The following is a 22,149-nucleotide window of genomic DNA, read 5'->3' on the forward strand; positions in this document are numbered from 1 at the left end:
TTGGGATTAAGTGCCCAGGGTCACATAGCTAAGAAGTGTTAAATATCTGAGGTCAGATTTGAACTCAGGTCCTTCTGACTTCAGGGATGGTACTTTATCCACTGCCCTTCCTAGATGCCCCTCCTTTTAAAAAAAATATTTTTTCCAATTGCATGTAAAGACAATTTTCAACATTCATTGTCTAAGATTTTGAATCTCAAATCTTCCTCCTTCCCTTCCTCCCTCCCTCTTTCTCTTCTGCCTTCCCAAAACAGCAAGCAATCTGATAAAGGTTGTATATATACAATTACATAAAACATATTTCCACATTAGTCATGCTATGAAAGAAGAAACACAACAAAAGGAAAATTAAAAAAAAACAAAGAAAATGAAAAGAATAAGTTTTGATCTACATTCAGAGTTCATAGTTCTTTCTTTGGATGTGGGTAGCATTTTCCATTATGATCTTTTGGAATTGTCTTGGATCATTGCATTGCTGAAAAGAGCTAATTCATTCATACCTAATCATCACATGATGTTGCTGTTAATGTATAAAATGTTCTCTCGGTTCTGTTTACTTCACTCAGCATCAGTTCCTGCAAGGCTTTCTATATTAGAAAATTCTTTTTTAATGTACTTCAAGATCATATTAGTTTTTAAGGCTGCCATGTTATTGAGCTAGAAGTTCATTAACACCCTTGACTTTTTATTTCTATCTAGCCAGGTTTCCTCTCCCTATCCCATCTCATTCTTGTGAAATTAATCTCTTAGCCCAAGTGTAAGACTTCCTATTTATTCCTATTACATTTGATATTATTAAGTTTCACACAATGTTCTGTTCTGCTAAGATCTTTTCAGATCCTGGCTATATTTTTCTTTTAGCTTTGTGTCATCAGTAAATTTGATAAAGCTATTAACCACTTTGACTTAAGTTTCTGGGGGGGGGGAGGTTCAATAATGCAGTATTTGGTATAAACACTTAAAACTCTCCATCAACTGTTTCTTTCCAAGTTGATATGAAACCATTAACTATAACTCAGAGACAACTCTTTTAGATTAGCCATTAGCTAGTTTTGAAATGATTTAATTATTCCATCATCTAGCCCCCATCTCACCATCTTGACCATAAATATATTATGAGTTATGGTCAACTGTATTGCCAAAATCTAGGCAAACTATATCAATAACATTCTCTCAATCTACCAGTTTAGTAACCATATCAAGAGGAAAAAAAGATTAGTCTGGCATGATCTGTGCTTCAGGAAGTTATGCTAGTTCTTTGATCACTGCTTCCCTCCTTTTCTAACCATCTCTTTAAAAATATGTTCTAGAATTTTTGCCAAAAATTTGGAAATTTGTGATAAAATTTTAAATTGTTTATTGAAGATTTGATGATTTGCTTTTTAAAAATCCTATAATTCTTCTCTTCTCCATTATTGATCTTTCAAATGATAGTGATTCATCCATAACATCCTCCAGTAGCCAGGGATAGAGATCATCTTGTCCAAGTACTTGAATTCATCAAGGACAGATAAATGTCATTTGACATTTTACATTTCTTGGATATTAACTCCTTATTATTCAATTTAGGTCTGTTCTTTATAGTCCAAATGTCATTCTCCTTGGCAAAGAAAACAAGTAGAATGATAATTGAGCAGTCTTGACTTCTACATGATATCAATTATCATCATTCTATCTACCTTGAGAAGTTGTTTTATCCTTTCTTTGACCCTCTGCTTTTATTTTATATAAAAACAAAACCCCCTTCAGCTCTTGTCCTTATTCTTAACTTAATTCAGCAGCTTTAGCTTATTCTGTTCTTTGAGGATCTTTTATAGCATTGTGTTCATATTTATCCTTTGATGTTTGCCTTTCCTTCCATATTTGAAACATACTTTTAAAAATCCAAATTGGTTGATGAATTCATTCATGTAGGCATCTCATTGGTCCCCAGGGGAAAAAAAAACATTAAAAGAATAGAGTTAAATTTATGTTTATTGATAATGATTCTTAAAACCTTTTTTCTTCTCTCTTTTCTTGATGGTAGACCATCACTATGACATGGAAAAGAACACCCACACACCCATACAAACACATCTAAATAAAACACATCTGTAGCACTTCCTTGATCAATTAGAAAATAATCCTGTCAAAAAATAAACTAAAGTTACTCCGCTATGTACAAAAAAATTAATTGTTTCATCTTCTTTTCATTCTCTCCAGTGTCTCTACTTCTTTCAAAAACACTACCATTCTTCTCAAACAACCCTATGATTCTTTGAAATCTGGGCAATTTTTGTTTATACTTTCCTGAAATTTCTATCCATGGTCATGATTTTCAGGTAGTCTGATCATTGATCACCTCGCCTTTAGCTGTTTGCCAGGTCATTTATATTTGATAATATATACCTTATAATTTTTTCTGCTTTTAAAAGATCTTTTGATGTTTTATATTTCTTGTCTCATGTTATTTTCTATTATTATTTTCATGGAGTTTAATTTTTTAATAGTTTATCACCATTTATCAAAAACCACTAATTCTCCTTGCCATTCTTTTATTCTTGGCTCTTCCATTTTATATTTTGCTTTATTTTGTCCAAATGTTCTTGCAGTTCTTTTGCTCAGGACATTTTTCTCTCCAAGGCTTTACTTGAACTTGTTATAGAGTTACTTTCTTCTTCTGAGTTTGCACTTACTTTATCTAAGTTCAAAGTATTTATTTTTTGCTTTTGGAATTTTATTTACTTATTAACTCCAGCTGCAGTTTCCAGATTGGGGGCTTGTACCTATACCAGACTCTACTCTTGTGCTCCTGGATGTTTTGGGTAGGTTCTTTTGGTCTTCAGTTCAGTGGCTGAGACTACAGTCTTGTCTCTTGCTGTGGTTCAGGGAAAACTGCATAAATGCTGGCCTGGCTCTTCCTTTGTTGTGGATGAAGTTCCAGAATTGCCTCTGCTGGATATTGTTCTGGTTTCGTCTCCTTCTGTGAGATTTAGCTATTTTGAACTTTGCTTTCTACTTATTCTAGCTTTTTTCCACTTTATACTTCCAGCAGAATCTGGCTGTGGTGTGTGTGTGTGTGTGTGTGTGTGTGTGTGTGTACAATCCTGAACTGAATAGAGGACTTTACAGCTGATTTTCTTTGACTTCCTTAAACATTTTCCCTTTTGATGCATTTTTAGAACTTTACTGAGTTGTTTGTGAAGATTCTGGATTCCTTAGGGCCCCAATGCAGTCCTTTAGACTACCTTTCCACAACTCTTTCTTCTTTTCTTTTTGAAAATCAGGCCATTTGTCTGTCTCTAGCTGTGGGGCACTTCTCTCTTTTGCTCTGAATTTTTAAAGATCAGGGATGGTGGCTTAGTGTTCATAACTACAAATTCTTTCAACACTCTGGAATATAATTTATCTGGGTTTGGTAAGGTATTTAAGGTATTTAGCTTAAGGAAAGTACTATTTAAGATGTTTACCAGCTCAATTATTTTAGTATTCCATTCCCTGCTAATCATAATTATTCTATACCTTAGAAATAATTTTCCTTAAAAAATAAAACAGATGCAAAATAAAAGGTAAGCAATTCTGTCTTCTTTCTTGTATCCATTGCTGTTGTGAGAGTACAGCTAGGTAGTTTCCCTCTATATGGATGTACTTGGAAAATAGAAATAAAAAGACAGGAAATATATGCTCATTGATTCCTTCTCACTATGTGTAGTATAGGCTGCTTGTTTGGATCTCTTCAAGGCTACTAGTCTCCTAGTAGCTTCCAGGATCTCCATCTCAGCTTATTTAGTTTAGTGTTAAGAACCTTAAATTTTTTTTTCCATAAACAAATAGCTATTTTCTCTTCTTCATCCCCACTGGGAGCCTTAGGGATAAAAAAAGAAGACCTTTGTAATAAATATGTATAATCAAGTTAAACAAATTCTATGTTGTTCAAAAATGTTTGTCTCTCTGTATTTCATTTCTCTCTATTATAAATTAGGTAGCATGCCTCCTACTCAATTCTCTGGAATTACTTTCACATACTTTCTTTCCTCTTTTAAAAATATTTATTTTTATTACATTTGATTCCATGCTATTTTCCTCCCTTCTTCCAAACTTCGCACTAGAGAAAGTCAACATTTGCCAGAGATCTCTATGTGTGTCTTTCTCTGTCTTTGTCTCTGTCTGTCTTTCTCTTTGTCTCCATACACACAACACACATACACCATGAAACTATGCAAAACATGGTTCTATGTATCAGTTTTTTCTCTGGAGGTAGGTAGCATCTTCCTTCATAGGTCTTTTGTAGTTGATTTGAATATTCATATAATTCAGAACAGCTTAGTTATTCACATTTACTCTTCACATGAAATTGTTGTTTATTTTATGTGACATTTCCTTGGTTTTGCTCATCTTACTTTCCATTATTTCCTAAAATCAGTCTGCTCATTTCTTATAGCAAGGTATTATTCCTTCACAATCATATAGTACAACTTATTTAGTCATTCCCCAATTGATGGGCATCCCTCAATTTCCAGGGTTTGTTTTTGTTTTACAAATTAAAACAACTTTGAAACACCATCTCACATCTATCAGATTGGCTAAAAAGATAGGAAGGGGAAATGATAAGTGTTGGAAGGGATGTGGAAAAATTAGAACACTAATTCACTATTAGTGGAGTTGTGAACAGATCCAACCATTTTGAAGAGCAATTTCAAATTATGTCCAAGAGTTATAAAACTGTGTATCCCTTTTGACCTAGCAATGCCACTCTCTTAAGTCTGTTTCCCAAAGTTATCAGAGAAAAAGAAAAAGAAACTATATGTTCTAAAGTATTTATAGCAGCTCTCTATGTCTAGAATACTTTAGAATATATGGCAGATAATTATATAATATGTGATAATTTTGTTAAAAAATTAGCCATACTATCCCCATTTCTGTCTGGGTTTTTATCTTCTCCTATTACCTGGCTCACCTTAAAGATAAGATACACTTACTGAATGGACTCAAAACTGAAAAGATAAACTAAAACTATTCTAAGAATATCCTCAGATCTCTACCTCCTTCTCCTGAGGCTGAGGTGCTGGAGTAAAGAAATTATTTAGAAGAGCACATTTTTGTATTCTTCTTTCAGAGTCATTTGGGGAAGCAGAAGAATCTTTCCCTAACATTTAATACCTTTTCCCCATTTATTGCTAAGTATGATCACTAGAGTTTAATGAGGATTTGATGCTTGATCAACTGATACAATTCAAGAAGTTTTTTTGGGGGGAATCATAGATATGTAATTGTTGTGCCTTGAAGTATTATGGAGCATGTGTAGACATTTTGTCATTGGTTATGGTGGGCAATCCCATAATTTGGAGGAGCTATTATTAATTAACTGTATAGACAGAACAATCATCATCTTTAAAAAAGTATGAGTCACTTTTGGTTGTCTCTTTCATTCTAGGGAAAATCCTTTTTCCTCATGACATTTAATGAGAGATCATGGGATAAGGGAGGGAGTATTAGGGCCTTTTTTTTTTTTTTTTTCCTGAGGCCATTTGACCTGAAAAAACTGACCTTAATTCCTTGCCTTTTCATTAGTTTGTTTCTGTTCTAATAGATTCCCAGTCCATTGGATAGTGAGCTCCAGGAACCCAGAAGTTAGAAGTGAGGGTAAGTTTTTTAGTCAACATAGCAACAGTGACCTAAAGAGAAATGAGCAATCGTCAGGGAATGACTTTCAGAAGCCCAGACCAATAAGAAGAGTCCCATGGCAGTCATGAGGCATCCAGACATGAATTTGGTGAGACCAAGGATACAGAGGAATGGAGTCAAGTTTTGAGCCCATTTATCCAAAGACTGAGATGGTGTAAGACAAAATATTTTTGTGGAGCTTTATGTTTTGCTCTACTTCAAGTGAAGTCAACAGGCATTTTATTAAGAACTATTACATACCATGGACAATACAATATCTTTAAAATTAATCTCTTTGTAGAAGCTAATCATCGGGAAATGTGGTCTCCTGGAGAAATTCATCAATATTATGTTGGTTTTGTGAGGACATGCTTGCACAGGTTCTGAATGTTGGATAATATCTCTTTCCTGGGCACTAATGGACTGAAGTAAGGCTGTGTGCTTCTCCCATACATTTTAGCATGATGTTTTCAGCAATGTTATTAAACACTTTCAACAAGGACAAAAATGGCATGAAGATTAGCTATTACAATGACAGTAAATTATTTAACTTGAAAAGACTACAAGCTAAGACCAAGGTGATAACATTCAAGACAGCTTCAAGACTGAGATACAACAAAATATTTATCGATTCTCTACTGCTTGTGCTAATTTTGACCTAACAACACTAAGAAAACACAGGTTCTCCACCAAACAGCACTGTACTATCCCTATGTGAAACCATTGATTTGCCACAGCATTCCAGGAAACTGAATTGCTTCCATTTGAATTGTCTTAGGAGCATTCTAAAGATTACCTGGCAAGATAAGTTACTAGATATGGACACTAAGGTCTTTTCTCAAGTTAAACTGCCAATTGTTCAAACTTTACTGTAGAGTATAACTCCAATGGACTGCTCATGTATATGTTTGCCCAATAGTCTATTTTATAGATAACTTATATAAGATAAATGTTCACATGGAAGTCAGAAGAAATGATACAAAGACACTTTCAAGGTCTCTCCGAAGAACTTTGGAAGGGAATAGGAGACACTGGCAAAGCACTTTCCAGCATGAAATGCCCACATCCCCAAAAGCTCTATGCTCTATGAAAACAGCAAAATTGAAGTAGTTCAAAAGAAATGTGTAAATTTAGATATATCTCTGCTCCAAATGTTCATGTGGACTATTTGTGCCTGACCTGTGACAGAGCTTTACAAGGTCATATTGGTATGATTAGTCATACAGTGCACCTTGACCCCAAAATAATGATGACATTTTGGTCCTCTTCAAGAACGAAGGACAGGAGAATCTGACTTCAAAAAGAGACCAATCTGCTTGTTTGCATAGAGGAACTAAGCTGAGAGAATTTCTATTTAATTTGTCCTTATAAACTAGCCAGATTAAAAAAAAAATTCTTCTTAGGCTACTTGTGACTTTAACAAAGTCACAATTGGTTGATTATTTAAATAACTTTTTTTTTTTTAAGTTGCACAAAGAGAAGAAAATGGAAAGGGCATGTGAAGGACTGATTGAGGGAGAAGTTTGGAAGGCCAAAGGGGGATTGTCAGTGACAGCAGCAGATGCCTGGAAATGAGCTATCCTGAATGTTTGCATTCCAGGACTTGTTCTGATGCCAGGATGGTTACCATGTATACAATTGCTCTTCTGAAAAACAGGAAAAAGAATGTCTGCATGCCCTAGGCTAATGAATATGCCCAGGAGAGCACCAAGCTCCTATTACTTTGGATTTCTCTCAGAGGCTCAAGGACAAAGAAAGGGATCTTAAACTTTCAAGTGCAAAGGGTATTATTATTTTGCAACAAAAAAACAAAGAAGAAAAAAACTTCCAGGAAGGAGAACTGTGGACACTATTGAATTCTGTTCTTTCTTGAATCTTATTTTATTTCTTCATAAATGTTGACAAACTTTCAAATATTATATTTAAACTGTATTAAATATAATAACATTCATTATATAAATATATACAATAATATAAATATAGAGAAATTAATTTCTAAAAAATAATCTTTTCAGAAGGGATATATTTTTGAAAAGTTATAGCCTTTATATCATAAAGAACTTCATTTTTTTCAAAGAAGTTTGAGTTCAGTTCACTCATTTCATAAATGAACCAGTAGAGTATGCCATTAGTGTTTGTTGTTGTTGTTGTTGAGTTATTTCAGTTGTGTCCTTTGTTCTTTGGGACCCCATTTGGAGTTATCTTGGCAAAAATACTGTACTGGTGTGCCATTTCTTTGTCTAGCTCCTTTTATAGATGAGAAACTGGGGTAAACAAGGTTAAGTGATCTATCTAAGGGAACACAGCTAGAACATATTTATGGCTGGATTTAAACTCATATCTTCCTGACTCCAAGCTCAGGGCTCAATCCACTGCACTACCTCACTGCTCTTCGTATTTGCTGATTAATAAATGTAGACAGATAGGAATATGATTGACCAGTATTTATCGAATGAGTCTGTGGCAGATTTAGTAAGGACAGAGGTTTAGCTTCCTTCCTTTCCATGGAGTTATTCACGAGGTATTCTTTCTAGTAGTCTTTACTCACTTCATCATGGTCCTTTGTTTTAAGGAAAACAAAAACAGATTCTTCACTAACTGCTTCTAGCTTTCCAGGTGGCGGCTGGATCTCTGGAGACAGGGAAAGGAAAAACCCAGCAGGAATGGAATTCTCATAATGGTAGTGATTCTGCAGAGATAGAAGAGATGGCAAAATGTTTTCCAGACTACCGAAGACTTCCCTTGGAACATTTGTGGAAATGTTGCTGCATGTAAATTGGGGAGTTAGGATTATGTGGTTGTTTGATCATTTCAGTAATGTCTGATGATGATCCCATTTGGGGTTTTCTTGACAAAGATACTGTAGTGGTTTGTCATTTCCTTCTCCAGCACATTTTATAAATGAGGGAATCAAAGCAAACAGGGTTAAGTGACTTGCCCAGGGTCACACAGCTAGTGAGTATCAGAGGCTGATTTTGAACTCAGGAAGATGAGTCTTTCTGATTCCAAGCCCAGTGCTCTATCCTGAGCATTTAGCTGCCCTGAATTATGACAATATAGTTATTTGAAGAAATTTTATTGCCTAAGAACAAGAAGTGGCAGTATTTTTGTGTCTAGGAAAACTCTATATAAGAAATTTCCCATGATATCTGATGTAAAATGAAGCCTGTGTTTTTCAAAAAAATCGTACAAGGAGGACAAACTGGATCCCACATCATAAAGCATTCTTAATCTTTTTGGGAAGAGGGAACCATCACCAGGAATATGTGCAATGCTGAGCCTGTGATCTGGCTGCTTCTAGTGAAACAGGTGCTTTGACCTCTTGTACAATCTGAGGATTCTGATCGACCTTTGTGTTATCCCCATCCTTTGATAAGGGCCTGTGTCAAAGAGGGTAGGGCTACTTAGGAAACTTTGAAAAAAAATTGTTATTTTTTTCATGAAATATTTCCCAATTACATGTAAGAAATTTTTAAAGTCATTTTTAAAAATGTTGAATTCTAAATTCTCTCCCTCTCTCCAGCCCGTCTCCAATCCCTGAGAAGGCAAGCAATGTGATATCAATTAAATCTATGAAGTCATACAAAACATATTTTCAAGAAACATTAACATCTTTTATTTTTTCTTCTTCCTCTTTCCTAAATATGTGATTTGGGAATTTAGATAGCAATTCCTTGGAGTTTGTATGAGGGTGGACCTTTAGTTTTAGACGTTACCTCTTCATGGCAGTTAGAACATGCAATCATTTAGGTAAATTTGAGATTGGCTGCTCCTGACACCTTGTGTTTCTTTCCCCTCAGCATAGGTGACCAACCAGTGATCATGAGATAGATGTTTCCAAAGTTGGTATCTACCTTCAGGAATTCAGGAGTTTGGGAGTTCCTGGATTCCTCAGTTGAAGCTGACTGGCATCAACATGAGTTTTCTGCAACTACACCCTTCTTGGAGAAGATGACTACCCAAAGGAGGATGATTCCAAATCTTGCCCTGGCTTGCAAAAGATGTGGACCTTGAGGGAGTTTGGACAATAAAGAGCTGAGATGAAGATGGAATGCCAATTTAAAAATCCCTCAAAGTTTCTCATGTTTTAAAAGTTTTGAGAATCAATATGCTGAGAAAATATAAGAGGGATTTTAAGTTACTAGTCTGTATTTTAATTCTTTCTTGATTTATGATTATGAATATTTTGAGTTTTAAACATTTCTATTGTGGTATATTTAATAAAAAGCTGTCATATTTGACTTCTGACATTGAACACTCTTCTAGTAGGGACATTTATAATCTCTTTTAGAGAGACTTGATCCATGAACCATACCTAAACTTTATATAATTTCCCCTAAGCTCTGACAGGTTGGACAAGAAAAAAATGTTAAAAACTCTAGGGACATTAAGAAAAAAGCAAAACAAAACAAAACCTCACCCCTTTCTTTAGAAGTCAGGCTCTTTTGATGCTAAACTTAGTCTATGTGAATACAGAGGTGAAGCATTGTATCTGGAGAGGGTGTCCCCACCTCTCCTTGGCCATTGGGTGGCTATTACAATTATAAATATAAATCCAAATGCAATAACAGGAGGTATAAGAGAAATAGATTGTCCATTAGAGGGAGTTGGATATCTATAATGATGCGATCTCAGTTCTCTTTGATGTTTTGAAGAAGTAACAGTAAAACAATGACAAGAGCAACATTAGCTCACAAAGCATTTTGTGCTTACAAATTGTTTTTCCCACAATACCCTGTGAGGCAGGCAATACAATGAGAAATGTTCATGCAATTTTACTAAATTATTCACCAATAATACACTCCTTCTTTAGGCCTTTTCTATGCCAGTCAAACAACATGACGCCAACAGATCTGTCTGAGTCCTAGTGTCTGGCTACTACCCAACAGCAATTATTGACTGAGCAGCATTAGGCTTTCAAATATATTCATCTGTTCAGCTTTTTGTTTTATCCAAGTATTACTAACTTCAGTTCTCTCTCCAAATGACAGGGTAATGTTTTAACCTGCTAATCAGTAGCATTGACTTCATGAAATTACTCTAGGCCTTTCTTTTTTAAAATTATAGAAATAACACAGGGAAAAGAATGATTAAGTCATCTCATTTTACCCCTGGGGGGACAACATGGGGTTTTCCCCTAAAATATACTTTCATGTTCTCTTTCAAGCCTAACTTTAAGTATCTGGACAATAAACACATTGACGTAAAATGAATATGAGCCTCTCACACATTTGCTATAATTTCTTTCCCTCAATCTCCATTCCCATGTGTGTTTTCTCTATTGTTCCCAGAATATACATACTTACATACACATATATTCTTAGAGTAGTGACCAAGATTAGTGAACAATAGCATTTGGAACTGCATCTATCTTCACTACCTCAAACATTCTTCCTTGACTATATTTGCAAATCTAAGACCCATGAATTTTTGATTTCCAAGGAACTGTGGCAGGGAAAAAGAGGCAATTTCCATAAGGATAAACTAAGCCCATTGTAGCAATGGAGAAGGTACATAGAAAGAGCAATGTCAATTCCCCTGTCTTTACATCTGAGATATTTGGTTAAAAGGGTTTGGTTCTGATGCTGGTGTATTCCTACTTTGTTTTTTCATGTTTAGGAAAGCTGTAAGAATTATGTGTCTACTTGGCAACATAGAACTATTAATATTAATTATTATTATTATTGCCATTAATGATAGCACTTTCTTTTTAATAGGCAGTCCATGTCTGAAAGCCTCTAGCTACCTGACAAAACAAAATTGAAAACAGCTCACAGCCCACGCAATCACTAGCAACCTTCTGCTAGGATATGTTGGTTACTGAATCAACAAATCATATTGTATTCATGTGGTTTTTATTTCCTAATAAACCACAATGTTATTGGAAATCCCTAAAGTTTTTTTCCCCCTAATCATAGGCAATAGTCCCTCTTCTGGTACCATCTTGGATTCTCTCATAACTTTGATCTGTCTCTTCAAGAAAGCTGTGTCATAAGGCTTAAAATAATAGCATATAGATAGTTACTTTGGCAGTGGTCTTATATAAACAGATGGATACAGCTGATAACATTAACGACTTTACATGTCATCTCGTTTTTCCAGTACTCTTGCTTCCCTGAAAATTATATCTGTTTGATATCTCTTAACCCATGGCAACCACTTACACAGCTGTACTCAGTGTTGTTTGTGAGATTGTCAGTTGCTTTTTCTACACCATCCTGTTCTATTTTGGTTGTGGTATGGACTTTGAGCTATGCTTGATTGAGCTGCTACATCCAACAAGCCAGGAATGGAAGCTTGTAAAAAAGAGAACCACTTGGGAGATAGAGCCTTAACGTGTGTGGGCAGGAAAGGAAATTTGCTGACTTGTTCAGTTATAAAGCCATCACCAAAAGGACAAAGTTAGACGCTCATATGCAAGGAATTGGTTTTTTTGGTATCAATGAATTTGAATATTAAAAACATGAATTATTTCTCTTAAAAATATATGTACAAGATCAATCATAAATCAGAACATGTTAGATCTAGAATAAAGTCTAGAATAGATCTTAGGAACTAAAAGCTAAACTATTTATTTAGTAATGGAGGAAACTGAAGTCCAGTAAATTATAATTTAGTATAAAGGCAAAGTATGAAATACCTGGATTTTATAGTGACATTGAATTAGTATCTTCAGGATGACAGTGAATTGCAATAACTTTCCAAATAATTCCCTCAAAACCAAACCGAATCTTTTTTTTTTTTTTTTTTTACCACAATTGTCTGGACATATTAGATAAAAACATTGTTTTGACCTTAATGTCTAGCAAAATAGCTTGGTTTATATCACTTTTCATGTATAGAAATGGTCATGTCTGTCCTTGTATGTCATGTGTCTGACATGTCATGTGTCAGACAAGGTCTGTTCTTAAACCAATTTATTATAGACCATATGTAGAAATTATAATATGTACTTATGCACAAGCATATTTCCAAATGTACTTCCAAATTCAGAAAAGCATCATAGGGCATTCAAAAACCAACTGAAATGCTAAAAAAGTTTGCAAGAACTATTAGTCATAGGAATATATATTTTACCTAAAATTATTAGTATAAAAAAAGAAATTTCCATCTTCTTACAGGAAGCATTTGTCAATTCCTCTTGATTCTAGTGATATCCTATTATTTTGTTTTTATTATTTATTCTGAATATGGCTTGTTAGTACATAGTTATTTACATGCTGTTTCTCCCATTAGACTATGAACTTCTGCAAACAGGATCTATCTTTTATCTTTCTTTGTATGCCTGGTACTTAGTACAGTGCTTTGTACATATAAGTGTTTAATAAATGCTTCTTGAATCACTAACTATTAGAAGGTCATTGTGAAGAATTTAGAATTTGAAAATTTATCCTTAATGAATTAGGAAAACAAAGAACAGATAATAGAACTAAAGCCTATTCTGTAAGACTTTTTTTAAAAAAAATTTTTCTATCTTAAAGAATATCCAACGATATTAATGCTTTTGAATGATCTTAAATAGAGCAGCTCCCAGAATCTTAATGCTGTTTTAAGCTTTAATAGTACTAAAGTTAAAGCGGCACTAAGACTTTTGGTACATTCTGTATTTCCTCACGTGAGGGCTAGTTTCTTTATATAGACAAGAACACAAGCTTCTTAAAGGTTGCAGCTGTTTTATTTTTGACCTTGCATTCCAGTACTTAGCAAAGTCTGGCACATAGTAGGCACTTTGCAGATTTATAATGACTGATTGAAATAAATTTCCCTATGCTTTTGACTTCTCATTTTCAAAATTGGACTACATGTCTCATATATTATCTTTCAAGTAAACAACTCTCAGATTCCATTTCTTGTGGTCCAACCTATAGTATGATTAACTTCTCTGAGAATGGATAGATGGATTCCATTATATATTAACAACAAGAATAATAGATTAATAATAATGGCTAACATTTATATAGTTGCCACTATATACTAGTCATTGTGCTAATATTGTTAATAACCTGAGAAGTAAGTACTATTATCTTCCCAATTTTATAGTGGAGGAAACTAAGGTAAACACGTTAGGTGATTTGCCAAAGGTCATACAACCAAAAATTCAGGTTTTCCTCACTTTAGGTCCAGCACTTTCATCTAGATTCCACTTGTCTACCTACATGTCAGAGATAGCACCCAAACCCAGGTTTTCCTGACTTTCTCTCCAAAAGATCAACATTTATTCTTAGTTCTCTACCCATTTGCCAACATTTAGAGACACATAAAAAATTAAACCCATTTCCACATCTAATGCTGAATTTGAACTTAGGCTTTCCTGATTCCAGGACCAGCATGCTATCTACTGCATCACCTATCTGTATTATGGATGTTATAATTATTTTACACGGTAGAAATATTTTAATAGATCAATAATCTCATAGATGGGGACTCCCTCTCTTAGTGCAGATCATATCCATGTCTTCTTATTCAAAGTGATTCTTGTCCATGTTTGTCCATTGAGCCTTCAAGGATTGAGTTAAAGTGAAAGAAGACTACCTCAAATTTTTATTTCCTCAGTATCAATGGAGTACTTATTCTACATGCCTCTATGTTATTGTTCGCTATTGTGCCAAAAAATTTTTTAAAGATCTTCAGTATTTTTGTAGCTTTTATATATATGTATACATATACATATATGTATATGTGTGTGTGAGCAGGGTGGTTAAAAAAAGGGGTGAGGATAGAACACAAATATTATAGGTTTTAGTTTATGTATACATGCATACATACACATGTAGTTAAGTGATACAGTGTACAGACTATGGGACTTAGGAGTCAAGGTCTGAGTTTGAATATTGCCCAGACACATATTAGTTGTGTTACTGAATAAATCATTTACTCTGTTTCTTCATCTATAAAATAGAGTTAATAATAGCACTTGCTTCCTGAAGTTGTTGTGAAGATCAAATGAGATAACATATATAAAATGCTTTGCAAACCTTAACATGCTTTATAAATGTTAACTATAAATACAAATATGTAATTATAAACATAAATGTTCAATAACCAATAAATTTATACAATAGCAACAAAAGCATAATAAATGCTTAAAAATAAATCATTGGTATCTAACTTTTGGCTTTTTAGGTCACTTTCACATTGATCATCTCATTTTATTCTTATAAGTTAGTGAAGAATAGAAACTGTAGCTGCTTGAGAAATGACAAGATTGAAGTATACAGAAATTAAGTAGTTATTGTCCAATTGTCTTTTTAGTTGTGACCAATACTTTATGACTCCATTTGGCAAAAATACTGGAGTAATTTGCCATTTCCTTCTCAAGCTCATTTTACAAATGAACTCAAGGAGATGAATCTTCCTGACTTCAGGCCTGTCATTCCATCCATCTCACTGCTTCATATAGAAACATAAAATTTAGAGCTGGGAGGGACCTTAGCACTTACCTAGTCTCAATCCCTTAATTAACAAATAAGAAAATAGAGGCCCAAAGAAATGAAATGACTCTCCCCACAGTTACACCCTGACTTCTCTATTTTCCAATTAATCATACTGATAGGGTAGGTATTGAGCCTATGGTTTCATTGTTATAGATAACTACTTGCCTGGTATACTATCAACCATAATGTCTCCATGAAAAACCATGAATTCTTATGATGAAATGAGTTTCACCAGGATTTTGATTTTTGCTACTCTACCATTTTTCTTCAGAGTATTCTGACTCCCAGGCTGCAGTCTTTCCATTGAATCACATACAGGTTGTAAAGACTAAAGAGGTAAACAGACAACACATTAATTAAAGGCTACATTTGTTTGTGATGGGCAATCATTAATTAGCTAAAGTAAGTCTTTTTTCCTTGATTATAACTTGGAAATACTCAATGTGGCTGGGATCCTGCTACTAAAACACAGAACATTTAAAGATAAGGATAAGGTCTAGATCTGTAATTTTATTAGTATAGAAATGTCCCATGTAAGAAAATTCCCCTTTCCAATGCAAGTTTCCACTTTCTTTTGCTTCTGATAGTCTTAGAGAGTTACTTAGAGCCCAGAGTCACATAGCTATAATACTGGTAACGACAACAAAAGCAGTAACAAGCATCTTTTTTTAAAAATTGAAGCTTTTTATTTTCAAAACATATGCAAGGATAATTTTTCAACATTGACCTTTGTAAAACCTTGTGTTCCAATTTCCCTCCCTTCTTTCCACTCTCTTCCCTCACCCTCTCCCCTAGATGGCAAGTAATCTAATATATGTTAAACATGGTAAAAATAGATATAAATCTAATATAGGCCTATAAATTTGTACAATTATCTTGCTGCACAAGAAAAATCTGTTCAAAAAGGAAGAAAAATGAGAAAAAAATAAAATTCAAGCAAACAACTATAAAAGAAGTGAAAACTATATTGTGATCCACCTTCAGTCCCCATAGTCCTCTCTCTGGGTGTAGATGGCTCTCTTCATCACAAGATTATTGAAACTGGTCTGAATCATCTTATTGTTGAAGAGAGCCACATCTATCAGAATTGATCATTGTATAATCTTGCTGTTGTCATGTACAATGATCTCCTGGTTCTGCTCATTTCACTTAGCATCAGTTCGTATATGAATCTCAAGGCTTCTCTAAATCATCTTGCTGATTGTTTCAATAAGCATCTTTTAAGGCTCATAAAGTACTTTATAAATATCATCTCATTTTATTTTCACAATAATCATATAGAAATAATCATTTTACAGATAAGGAAAGTAAGGCAGTGACAGGTTAAATGGCTTGACTAAGGTCATACACATAGTTGTTCTCTAAGGGTGGACTTTAAGTCAGGTTTTACTGACTTTAGGTACCACAATTTCATCAGTACACTATCTGTCTTCCAGTCTCTTCCTGGCTTGCTCTCCAATAGGTCAATATTTATCCTAAACTCTCTACCCATTTTGTCAATATTTAGACATACTTATAAAAAATCAAACCTATTTTCATTTCTGGTATGTACTAATAATTTGTATTTTAGGGGTTCTCAATGGATTTTGATCTATTGTTCATATGATCTTGAAGTTTCACTTGGAATGGCCAGCAAGTTGAGGGGGTGGTTTAGTTAGAAGCCAGCTGGCAGGTGAGCTGTATCAACAGCACACCCACATCCAGCATTACCCAAGTAATAAGTGGGGGCCTATAAAAAAGTCATGGGCAATTCTCCATCAAGCAAAGATGCCTGATCCCAGCTCTAGTTAGTCATCAGAACCTTGATAAAGTCAGAACTTTAAAGTCAGACAACAGAAGTATAAACAGAATCCCAATAATATCTGTACCAATTGTTCTTTCCAACCAACAATTTAAATTTTAATTTGTGATTTTACGTGTTTTGGAAATAGATTTTCAATCACACTTTTTGTGACATGAAGTTTTATAGTTAATGTACAGTATTGTGAATCCAGAAAAAGGTCAAACAGTGGCAGTTATGAAAGTCATGATTCCAGGTGCAACAGACCTCATTTCATTGAGTGTGCAGCTCACCCTTCTTTGTGTGTACTCAGTGTTACATACCCGACTGAAAAAGGGATTGTTACTGATGAGAAACCTGCCTGGTCTTCTGCTCAAAAGATTATGTCTCTGTGGAATGCTGCCAAATGGGGATTATAATCAGAATCAAGTGAGGAAGTTCTCAGGAATCCATTAAGGAGATGGAAGGTTCCTAAGTGGAGATTTGTTCTGTGTGATACCTTTTTGTTCATACAAAAGTATTGCTCATTCATTTGCCTTTAAATAAAGATGAGACACAAAGAGACATAGAGAGACAGAGAATCAGACAGAAACACATACACATAAAGACACACAGAGGCAGAAAAGACAGAGAGACAGAGAAACACACACACACACACACACACACACACACACACACACGCACACACAGACAAGGAAAGAAGAAAAAGAAGGAAGAGGAGATCACAGGATTTAGAGGAAGAAGAGACCTTAAAGATCATCTAGTCTTCTCTTATTATTTTACAGTTGAAGAAATGGAGGTTCAGGGTCATAAAATAACTTTCTCCAGATCATTAAGGTAATAAGCATTATAAGCAGAACTCAAAACCAGGTCCTTTTACTTCAGATCCACTAGGCAGCATTACTTGTCAATGCCTTGTTTATTCAGGGTATGCTAGAATCAGGTTGGACCAGCTTCCTGAGAAGCTTATCGTTAAAATTTTCAGTGTGAGCATTTGTAACTTAGAAATCACAAATGCTATAGATCAAGGCTTGATGAATTGTTCTGTCGATTATGTAGACTTAAGAAAATGATGGAGATAATGTAACCAATGTGGAATAAACTTAAAGAATGTTTTCTGAGTACATTTTCCTCCTGAAGAGTCAATTGTTAAACATTTACTTGCATATCCCTTTAGACTGAAAAGAATAGAAGAAAAAAAAGGATAATAGACAAAACTGGAGTTAAGTAATAGTTCATCATAGTTATCATCATCTTGTCTTCCTTTAATTTAAATCACCTCTATTTTCTCTGAACTCTCATATCTGCTTTTGCCAAAACTAGGGGCACATATCAGACTATCTCTGGCTTTGGTCTCTTTATGGCAAACTCTAAGGTGGAATGATTCCTTCCCCTTAATGTTTCAATCCTTTCTACCCAGTAACCAGTGCTTCCTCTTGAGAGTCAGATAAGAGGTTTCTTCTCAACAGATTGTGTTGTTGCTGATCTTTCATTTTTGAAGAGGACCAATGACATCAGGAGGGTGATGTCTTGACTTTTGAGTGAATTGAACTTGAGGCAGAAAGGTGCAAAGTCAGAGAAGAAATGATTGCTATTCACATTTACTCTGAGACATCAAAACCCAAAAAAGGGAGAGAGGGAGAAGAGAGACATTTATTAATTCAAGCTCTGTGCTAAATGCTTTATAAATATAATTTTATTTGTAGGATTAAATTATCATCAAGTCAACTCATTGAAGAGGAGACAGTACACTGGTGTGGTGGAGAGAATGCTTGGTCAAAAACAATTGAGTTCAAATACATCTGCATCCTCATGTATTTTTATCTTTTTTTTCCCCTTTTGTGAGGCAATTGAGGTTAAGTGTTTTGATCGGATTTGAACCCAGGTCCTTCTGACTCCAGGGCTAGCTCTATTCATTGCACCATTTAGTTACCCCCATCCTCATATATGTATTTACTTGTTGTCTGACCCTAGGCAGTTAATCTCTATTTACCTCAATTTCCTCATTTGAGAAATGGTGATAATAATACCACCTACTTTTCAGGGTGGTTATAAAGACCAAATGAAATAACATCAGTAAAGTATTTCACAAACCTTAAAGTGCTATATAAATTCTAGTAGATATTATAGCTATTATTATGAATTGCTCTGCAGTTGGTAGAGAGAAATCCAACATACTTTTTCCTCTTAATTCAAGATTTCCTCCTATAAGCACAGTTTGCTATCTCCTTTGTCCCTGCTTATATACTATCCCCATTGATGTCCAGAACTACATATCAGCTACACATATCATCCCAATGACATCTAGAGGCTCAAAGTTAATTACAAAAGTTAATATTTATATAGCACTTATGCCAAGCACAGTGTTAAGCACTGATTCTTTCAACAACCTTGAAATATAAGTGTTATTATTATCCCCACTTTATAATTGAGAAAACTGAGGCAGAGGCTAATTGACTTGCTCAGAGTCATCCAACTAGGAAGTATCTGACGTGAAAGTTGAACACAGGCCTTCCTGACTCTAGGCTCAGTGCTGTGTCCACTGCGGCACCTGGACGGCTTTCAGCAGGATTTCTAATAACCTTACATGTTTCCTGTGCTTTATATACAAGGTGCCTTGAAAGGCTTAGGGCACTTTTAATTTAGTAACTTCAAAAGTGAATTGTGACAAATTTCCAAAAAATTTTGAAAAATTAATTAAAAAATTAAAAAATCTGATGTTTCTTATTGAATTTAAAATATTCACAATATCTCCCCAGTCAATTTTTGAACAATTTTTCCTTAGTTGCTGCTTAATGTTTGAAAAGATTTGTAATTTTGCCCTTACTATCCAAATGTTTTGATGGGAACATGACAGTTTTGACTTGGCCCCAAGAAGAGAAAGTCTATTATAGATATAACTGTTGTTTGATTTGGCCAAGCAAGAAAACTGCCTCTTCCCATCAGCTGATCTGAGAAAGTGTCATGCATGTAATGTGTAATGAAAAGGTGCTCTATCACCTTTATTTAAGTGAAAAATATATTATTCAAAATTTACATTGCTAAATGAGTGTAAGGAAATTAAAATAATGAAACTTTCAAATAATCTTTTTAAAAGGTTGGTTGTATTTATACTTCTAAAGTTATTAAATCTTAAAACTGCACTAATACTTTTGAGGCACTATTTATTTATAGAAAGACACCTGAGGCTCTGGATTGAATGCAGACTCCTTCCTTGTATTTGTCTACCATGAATTTCTGGGCCTCTTGATTGCTATTGCACTGCTTTGTACATAGCAACCACCCTCTGTATAGGTATACCTTGGAGATATTACAAATTTGGTTCCAGACCACTGCAATAAAATTAATATTGCAATAAACCAAGGCATATGAATTTTTTGGTTTTCCAATGAATATAAAAGTTATATTTATACTATATTGTAGTCTATTAGGTGTGCAATAGCATATCTAAAAAAAAGAAATGTATACACCTTAATACTTTATTGCTAAAGAATGCTAACTACTGTCTGAGGCTTCAGTGAGTCATAATCGTTTTGGTGGTGGTGGGTCTTGCCTTGATGTCGATGGGTGCTAAATAAACAGGGTAGTGGCTATTGAAGGTTGGGGTAGCTGTGTCAATTTCTTTCTTTTTTTTTTTTTTGTCAATTTCTTAAAATATGAGAAAAATGAAGTTTGCCTCATTAGTTGACTCTTCCTTTTCCTTGAACACTTGGAGGCCATTGTGGGATTATTAATTAGCCTAATTTCAATATTGTTCTATCTCAGGGAATAGGGAGAACTAAAGAGAGAGAGAGAGACATGGAGCAATCAGGACTTAATTTATCAGCTAAGTTCATTATCAAATAGTTCATTCTTTATTAAATAAATTCATTCTTATGTGTCACAGTTTATGGTGGTTCAAACCAATAAAATAGTAACATTAAGATCACTGATCACAGAATATCTATAACAGATATAATAATAATGAAAAAGTTTTAAGTATTGAGAGAATTACCAAAATGTGAGAGATATCACATGAGTGCATATTGTTGGAAAAGTGACACTGGTAGATTTACTTGATGCAGTGTTGCCACAAACTTTCAATTTGTAAAACAATGAAACAAAACACAATATCTGTGAAGCACAATAAAGTAAAGAACAATAAAATGAGGTATGCCTATAATATGTATCTTATTCAAAATGGATAATTCCTTTCTTCCAATTTCACTTTCAGTTTAGAGCTATTTTGGTTAGATTTTCAAAATTTCAGGAGAAATATTCTTATCTGTCCCTCTCAGGTATATCCTATTCCTAGCTAGAAACCAATTGATCCTGTATTTTAAGACATAATCTAGAAATTAAGAGCATGAGGGTGGAAACCAGTCCATCTTGCCACTCTCTGGCTGATCAAACACCCCTTGGAGTTGTCCTATCCATAAGATGACCTGGAGCCCCTTTGGAGACTACAGATTTCTTGAAAAAACAGCATTTCCTTTTCCAAAGGTCTAGATCCTTCCTCTTCTTGAAAAAAAAAAAAAAAACAACAACAAAAAAACAAAACTCATATCCCTTAGTTCCAAGAGCACTCTTGTTTTTCTTCTGTGTCCTACCTCCTTTTACCAACGACTTTACTGACACTTTCCATCTTTAAGGAATCTTTTCTTCTTTGTTTCATTTTCTCTATCTCTGTGTCTCTTCCTCTGTTTGCCTATTTGGCTCTCTCAAAGTAATGCTCCCTGATTACCTAGATAATGGATAGGCTGTTTTATCTTCTCTTCTGGGGTGTATCGGTGGGGAGGAAATTCAACTGGTACTTTGATCATAGATAATAGTCACTTTGCTGTGGCAGAAAGATAAACATTGCACATTCTATTCAGGTCACTACAAAAGTGTCCATTTGTTCTAAAGGAGATTCTCAGTCCTTTGTCATTCTTGCTAATATATAAACTTGTAGATATTCGATGAATATTTATTAATTGGTTAGTTGATTTATTAGTTAATTCCCCTCTTCCCCCATCATTTCCCCTTCCTTTGAAGAAAGAGGCAAAAGATGCCACCCTGAAATAGATTGTGTAGCATTCTCCCTTGGGGTCAGTGTTGTGTGGGCAGGGGGTTGGTGGGTGGGGGTGGGGAAAGGCAGGAGGCAAATATATGAGGGTGGGGGTGGAAAACATTTGTACATATTTGCATTTTTTGTGTTGATTTGAGTGAAGCTATTTGGGAGGGGCAGAATAGAGAAAATTTGAAGCCAAACTGGCTGAAATGATTCCTTTAATTGCTTATTTTACTTCTGAACCACCACATTTCTCATTA

Source organism: Antechinus flavipes, chromosome 3 (genome assembly GCF_016432865.1).
Source record: "Antechinus flavipes isolate AdamAnt ecotype Samford, QLD, Australia chromosome 3, AdamAnt_v2, whole genome shotgun sequence".
Taxonomy (NCBI): domain Eukaryota; kingdom Metazoa; phylum Chordata; class Mammalia; order Dasyuromorphia; family Dasyuridae; genus Antechinus; species Antechinus flavipes.